The sequence below is a fragment of the Aplysia californica genome, unplaced genomic scaffold, assembly GCF_000002075.1.
Source record: "Aplysia californica isolate F4 #8 unplaced genomic scaffold, AplCal3.0 scaffold01314, whole genome shotgun sequence".
NCBI classification, from domain to species: domain Eukaryota; kingdom Metazoa; phylum Mollusca; class Gastropoda; order Aplysiida; family Aplysiidae; genus Aplysia; species Aplysia californica.
Window position 1 is genome coordinate 57055 of NW_004798584.1, and position 8357 is coordinate 65411.

General features: G+C 40.1%; 1 protein-coding gene across 1 annotated transcript in view; it reads left to right on the plus strand.

Moving 5' to 3' along the window:
- The window catches only part of LOC101861863 (probable 18S rRNA (guanine-N(7))-methyltransferase), a gene marked incomplete in the record, with an annotated part of 22953 nt that overhangs the window by 14126 nt on the left and 470 nt on the right, over positions 1–8357 (plus strand).

Here is an 8357-nt window from a genome sequence, read left to right on the forward strand (position 1 = left end):
TATATATAACTCCAAAGGTCTTGTAATTAAAATCCTGCATGTGGTTGAATGATGCACCTGATATAAATGTACATTTCGTCAGCTTTACTTCTCTTTTCAATTTGAATTTTAATGAGAGTAGTATAAAATTTAAATTTTTTATGCATACCTGCGTGTGTTTTTTACGGTTCTGTACAACGAATAAAAATTTCCCTCTAGGATAATAAAGTATTATCGTTGGCGGGTGCTCTGGTGTGGTCTGCTCCTTCTTTCCTATCAAACATCTGTCGTCCTTATCTCACCTCCTTCTTTTTTGTGTTTGTTACTCTCTTTGTAACGCATATTCTATTTTTAGGCACTTATATGACCTTATTGTGTTGCAAGTGCCGTAAAACTCTTACTAAAACTAAACTAAAGTGTTATCATCTTATCTTATATATGATCTTATCTTATCTTGTACGGGCCGTTCTATGTCCTCACATCGTCAGCACGGTGGGGATGTTGTTGTAGTTTAAAATTTTTATTGTTACTTAAAAGAGTTGTTTTAAATCACAAATGTATTTACACTGAATTTAAATATTTTAACTTTTTAGCATTTTAAAGTAAATTAGTTAACCAGTGGTGAAGTGAACTTTTGCAAGGGTGGACAACTTGTGTTTCGCGCGCTCATATGACCTTAGCAGTTGCGAGCGCCGTAAAACCTTATACTATACACACAATACATACATACGTTGTTGTAGTGTTGTAACTCCCTTGTGTGCTCTTGACATGTCTAGAGATGAATGTGGTTGGTTGGCTGGCACTATGATAGTGCATAACAAGGTAGTTCACTCCTCTCTTTGAGCCAATTAAAAAAAGCGTCCTCAAAATCCGGTGGCGCCCTCTTCGGAAAAGCGCACCCTTTGCGAACAGAGTTACCCTACCTGTGTGGAAAAAATCAATGTGAAACTAACAAGTTTTTGAATAAATTGGAATTCAAATTTCGGGAGAAGGCTTTTTTTTTAAATGGCTACGCTGACAAAAAACTCAGAAGAGGCGACTGTTTTCTTTGATTAATTTGACTTTAGAATGAGAGGTGAGAGGTCACTTAAATTTTTGAAAACCTAAAACTCCACTCTGAACGAAGCCAAACAGCGGATGAACAGCAGTCGATCTGCGCCCGCAAGGGGGGTGCTATTCCTATTCTTCTTGTGGAGAAACGAAAGATAGCTTCAAAACAAAGACTGCCGCGTCATCTGAACCAATGAACGGACTTCCGCAGACACTTTTTTGGCTGATTGAACCGTCTTGTTATGTACTATCTTTGGTTGGCGGGTGCTGTGGTCTGGTTTGCTCCTTGTTTTCTGTCAAACGACTATCATCCTTACCTCTCCTCATTTTTTAATGTTTATTACTCTCTCGTAACACCTCTACTAACACCTGTAATTTTTTGTCACTTATTATATAACCTAGTTATGTTGCACGTGTCATAAAACTCTTACTGTGAGTGGTTGGTGGGTGCTGTGGTGTGGCTGCTCCTTCTTTCCTATAAAAAATCTATCGTCTCTATCTCCCCTCCTTCTTTTTTTTGTGTTTGTTACTCTCTTGTAACACCTCTAATCTTCGGCACTTTTATGACCTTGTTGTGTTGCAAGTGCCGTAAAACTCCTACTAAACATAAAAAACCCTTACTAAAACTTTAAAAATCCTTCTATGTCCTCACTTTGTGGGCCCAGTGGGGATGTTGTGTTGTGTGTTAACTCTGCATGCACTGCGTCTCTAAGATAAGTGTGGGTGGTTGGCGGGTGTTCTGGTGTGGTTTGCTTCTTCTTTCCTATCAAACATCTATCGTCCTTATCTCCCCCCCTTCTTTTTTATGTTTGTTACTCTCTTGTAACACCTCTAATCTTCTAGCGCTCATATGACCTTATGCAGTTGCGAGCGCCGTAAAACCTCTACTAAAACTAAGATGCGTAGCAGTGAATCTGGTGTAAATAAAAATTATGTATATAGTCCCCCCCAGGACGGTGCCACTGACTGAAGGGTCTTTAGGCCATTCCCAAAGGGGGAGACATTTCTCGTTCTAATGCACAGCAGAATTGTAAATGGGCTGATCCAACAATGTCATGCTCATAACTGTGCCTGAATTACAACACTCTTCTTCTTTTGTATGTTTGTCACACTCTTGTGACCCGCTTTTTCCAGAGTGCCTTGATAGTCAAAGCAGACTTTGTGCTATTGAAGCTAGGGAGGTGAGCTGAGTAAGTCTGATTCCCTGAGAACTTCTCTGTTGACATCCATCCCTTGGCGCTCATATGACCTGTTAGAAGTTTTGGTTGATATAAGTCTCTCACATGTGTGCAGTCATGTTTGAATTGTTCTGCTTTGTTTCGTTGGGTTAACGGTAATTTTATAATTAACATTTTTTTTCTCACTCTTCTGTTTCTCAGAGAGACGAAGCCAGACACACAGTACACAGGCCGCAAGCGGAAGGGACATCATTTCTAGCCTGCACTCCTCTCCCCTTCTCCCTTTTCCCCATGTTCACGTCTTTCTGGCTGTACATAGAGCAAATAAAAATGAGCCGGCGCTCCAATACACCCATTGTTCCTTTGGTTTTATTTTGGTTTTTTAATTTCCTTTTGAGCTGTTATTTTAGTTTTTTTAGAATACAGAGAAAGGTGATGTGGTGATTTAGTCTCAAATGCCAAACAGGTTATCTCAGTGTGTTATTTGTAAACTTTTTTCACCTCTTGGTCATGATTTAGATCATTTTAGAGACGGTGTGCATGTTGGGGGCCAAATGGGTCTGAGTGTGAGTGAAATACTGTTCTACATATCAACAGACAGATGAAGATATTTGACATTCTTGTAATGTTAAGTCCATAATTAGGGGAATCGAACCCTCGCCTTCTACATCCATCAGCAGAGAGCCAAACTTTTACTTGGGGCTCTCAAGGCCTAGAGCTTATTATGTTCGCCTCTCATTCAATAGGTCCCGGGTTTGAATCTGGATAGAGACGGAAAATGTTCTTCTCTAAAATTGTCTCCTTTCACTTCCTTTCCTTCTCTCTAACAATGTTCTGTCGTCTGCTTTCGTCTCCATTTTCTACCCCCACCTCTTCACCTCCTTTGCCCCCTCCTCGGGCTGCTGTCTTTCAGCACTCAAAGTTTTCTACCGACTGAAAGTATCAGGTGTGTCCCGGGCACTCATATGACCTTATGCAGTTGCGAGCGCCGTAAAACACTTCCCCCTCAAAAAAACAAAAAACGAAACAAAAAAATATTTAGGCATTTACAAACACTAAAAAAATTATAAGCAATACTAAAAGTGTAACGACCAACCACCCTAATTACTCAAAACAGTAGGAGGACAAAGTAATGGAGATGCTTCAAGATTTTTAAAAACATATTTAGATGAAATTTGTATAGAATTTAGTCGTGTGGAAAAACCTAGAACAAGTTAGCACCTACATTAATTGTATGTTAAAACTGAATAATATTCTAGTTCCTACATTTAGGCATGCAAAAACTTTTTAAAATAGAGCAATTACTAAAAGCGTACCGACCGACCGCCCAAGTTACTCGTCAAAACCGTAGGATGACAAATTAATATAGATACGTTTTAACTGTTTACAACAAATCTAGGTTTCAATAGAGTTCAACCGTGTTCTGAAACTTGTAAAATGAAAGCACCTATGTTAAAAAAGAATAACATGTTTGTTCTTATATTTCGGCAGACACAAAAACTAAAAAATTATAACCAATGCTAAAAGTAAAAGTGTAACGACCAAGCGCCCATGTTATTTTAAAAAAAGGAGGACATATGGTCTTAAAAACACTTCAAGCTTTTATAAAACATGATTTAGGTTAGGAAAGAGTTAGCCATGTAGAAAAACCTGTAAAATGCTATCACCTGTGTTAAAAGAGAACAATATGTTGGATCCTACATGTAGGCAATCGCACAAACTAAAAGATTACTGCAGTAGTATAACCAATACTAAAAGTGTAACGACCGACCACCTAGGTTACTCAAAAAATAGGAGGACAATGTAACAAAGACAAAAAAATAGGACAAGGTAACAAAGACAAAAAAATAGGACAAGGTAACAAAGACACTTCTAGTTCTAGCTTTTTATAACACATTTAGGTTTGGACAGAGTTTAGCCGTATATAAAAACTTATAAAACGGGGGAAAAAATGCTATAGCCTGTGTTAAAAAAAAATAACATGTTGTTTTTTACATTTAGGCACGCACAAAAACTCAAAGATTAAAACAAATACAACAAGTTTAACGTCCAATTGACCAAGTTATTAAAACCGTAGGAGGACAAAGGGATAAAGATACTTCTAGATTTTACATATGTGTAGCGTGATGGCAAAATGAGTTACTTCCCCCCTCTTAAGGAAATAGATAGATCACACTCATGGCTGAAGTTTTTACCATTTATAAGTATGAAATAATATAAGTCAGGTTATGGTTAAAGAAAATACCATCAATAGAAAATCTACAAATTTGACCCTTATGTCGATTTTTGGCCAATACCTCCATTTCTGGATTGCGAGAAGTAACTCATTTTGTCAGCACACCTCACATATATATCATTAAATTTGGATAGAGTTTATCCACGTGGATAAACCTAGAAAATGCTATCAGCTATGTTAAAACAAAATACAATATTGATTCCTACATTTAGCCAGGCACAAAAAAACCCAAAAGATTATATAACGTATACTAAAAGTGTAACGACCAACCGGATAAGTCTCTCAAAACAGTAGGACAAAATATACTTCTAGATTTTTGAAAACATAATATTTAGATTTTTGGATAGAATTTAGCCCTGTGGACCAGAGAACCAATCACCAACATCAGCAGCGAACCTCCATATTGGCAGACACCAGAAATCACAATAAGGACAAGACTTCTAGACCCTTCTTGTGACAAGACCACACCAGAAGAAACCCTCTGAACTAGCGCCCTGGAGACAGTGGACTCGTATGCTGAAACTCCAATCCATGCACACACAGATGGGTCAGCAACAAACGCTACACGGAATGCTGGATACGGATCTTCCATCAAATATCGAAAGAACCTTGGAGAGAAGAAGCAGACCCAACTATATTTGGCCCGTGTGGAACATACATCTCTAACTTAATAATTTCATAATTGTTCTTGTATAAAACGGCGTGGACAGTTAATGATTGAGGGGGGGGGGGGGGTCATAGATCTAGATCAAAATATTATACATGTATATTCAGATTCTTCCTCATCTTCTCGTTCATGTACTGTAAACATGAGCATAGCAGACTTTGTGCTGTTGAGGCTAGAGTAGAGAGGTGAGCAGAGTAAGCCTGATTCCCCGTTTGGACTTCTCTGCTGACATCCATCTCTTAGCGCCGTATGACCGTATGTACATGTAGTAGCAAAGCTGCAAGCGCCCTAAAACCTTGGTAAAACAAAACCAAACATGGACATCCCAAGGTGAAGTAGGAAGGTTGCCATTGTCCACAAGTTTGTCCCCGTGGTTTTATGCACCCCGCATCGTTTAGCAAAATTTGATCATTTTATGCATAACTTCTAATTATTTTCCTTTATCATTCTTTGTTCAAATTAACAGAATCGCATAATTTCACCTTTTTGGGATCAGTTTGCATAATTTCAGAATGTTTCTTTCATAAAAGGATGGGGACAGTCAAGTCCTCCCGGCCCCTGGTGTAGAGTTGTGGGCCTCTCTCACCTGTCTGAGGCTGGGCCAATGTTCTTTCCTTCTGCCTCGTCATGCACAGTGGGAGATCTACAGACCAATCGTCAGCCTATAGCAAATATAATGATAATAATAACAATAATAATAATAATAGTAATAATTATAATAATAGTAATAATAATAATAATAATAATAATAACAATAATAATAATAATAATAATAATAATAACAATACTAATAACAATACTAATAACAATAATAATAATAATAATAATTATTATTATTATTATTATTATTATTATTATAATGATAATAATAATGAATTAATTAAAACGCGCCAGAATCCACAAAAGAGCCCGGTGGCGCTCATAAAACACACACACAAAAGCTCTAACGCTCAGTACCACTACGACATGCATACATTGAAAAAAATAAAATGACAGATATTTCAGATATAGAGTTCCAGCATTATAAATACTTTCCTGAAAAACATTGTCTACAACTTTGATTTAAATTGATCAATTGAAAGAGACATTTGTGAGGCAGCGTGGTGGAATCAGGCTCTCGTCAAAATAATCAAAGTGAAGAAACTTTTCATTTATCTGCAGGTTTTTTTAAATTTTTATCAATTTTCTTTTCTTTTTTTTTTTTTGGCTCAACACCTTTCATGCCCATTACAGAACTCATTTCTGTATGAATTTTCTGAAAAACGTTGATTAAAGGCACACAAAAATGTAAATTTTCAGTTACTACAGGCTCTTAAGCAAAGGAAATAACTAATCTTTGGCGGCCATTTTCTCACTAATTTTACCTCGTAAAACAGATGACCCCCACCTCCTTCAATTCCGAATATCTCGACTTGTATTCAAGAGAAATGGATATTTTTTAAATCCAAATGAAGACAAATGAACAAGCTTTAAGGTGATACCAATAACTCTACATGCCCAAAAATTTGACGAGAGTCTGATTCCACCACGCTGCCTCACATTTTAATATCTAAATCCAAATTGCTCCAAAATTTTGGGGCACAGATTGTAAAGGCCCTCGGACCCAACATTGTAATTGTGGACCTAGGCAAGCAGAGTTGATGGTCATTGGAAAATCAAACGGGATTCTTTTTTTTTATATACGGGGCGCCCATTTCGGATGTCATCGAGTCGGGTCGGGGGCGATCACCCCTCTCGTCGCCTGAAAACATTTACGTGTTTGTTCTTGAGGTGATGAGTCGGGCGTGATCGGCTTGTGTCACAATAACCGCTCTGCACCCTCAGTCTGGCTGACAAACCGACCCAACCAGACTCGATCCTCCAATGGTCACCCCGTATTAGGCCGCGAGTCGGGCGATCGGTTTGTGACGTGATGGTCGCTTTGCGCCCTCAATCTGGCTAGCCCCTCCTACCAAACCGAACCGATCGTGCCAATGGGCACCCCCTATCACGATGCATTGGGCAGATTTGTTACTTGTCACATGGAAAAGATCAAGAGGAAGACCACGTGGAACCTGGAGAAGAGTCACGGAAATGGCTGTGCAGAAAAATGGGAAGACCTGGAGTGACATCAAGCGACTAGTCCAGAATAGGGAAATGTGGAAAGTGTTTGTTCGTGGCCTATATCCTGATCCAGGGTGAGAAAGGTAACGATCATGATAACTTGCAATATAAGCTGTTTGCTTGACGGTTCTGTATTGACGCTGCTCTGAGTTTAATATTATATCAAGACAATAAAATTTGTGCATCCTTTTTTTAAGTGGAAAAATTTAGGTGGCCCTAAAAAGGACCTTGAAAAAAAATGGAGTTTCAAATGCTGGATCCCCCCCGCTTGACTATCCTCCCAAGACAGCTTCCGTTCCCTGGCCCGGATTAAGAAAACTGCGCTGACTACAGGAACCTAGACAACTATCCAATATTGTAATTATATGTTGAGCGTTGGCCAGGGAGACGTCGGCTATCTTGAGGTTCTTTTCTGCAGGGGGGAGCCGGGCATCTAGCTGCTCCGTGCAGCGAAGAGAGCCGGAAGCGACTCCAGAATCTCGTCAGCTTCCTCGGGCTCCGTTTGAGGTGGCCAGCTGACATCCGGTTTTGCTGGAAGTTCCGGCGTGTCTCCGATCTCGTGGTCCTGTTGGATCATCTCGAAGAGCCATGAGATCTCCAACAGGGGTTCTGCATCCTGCTCTCTGTCATCTTCCAGGCTCGCCAGGGATTCCAGCGAGCTAGAGCAATTGCTGTGGGCGTAGGTGTCCGCTGAAGCTGAAGAGTCGCACAATGAGATTTCCGCTTCTTCATCGCTGCCGGACACGGAAGATTCGATGCCACAGTCTTGGCCTCGGACTTGTAGTGGTTCCTGTGGGTTCCAACGGAAGTCCTCACTGGGGCCGAGATCCTGTGACTTGCCTAAGGAGATTTCCTCAGCCTCGTCACTGATATTCGGCTCCAGGATTTGGCCCTCTGTGGTATCGTCCCCACAGAAGCAGGAGAAGCACGTGGATCGGACGACCCGCTTTAGTTGTTTCCAGATTCGTCGACCTACGGACATCGTTGCGTCGCTTTGCCCTTCGGGTTTGGCGTTGAGGTTGGCCTTACAGAATCTCTGTGAGCCTATCGAAAGAACGACATTGCGCGGACCTCCGAGAACGTGGGCTTGCCTTCGAATAGACGCGGCACACGGCTGTCTTTCTTTTAGGGGTAGAAAATAGCT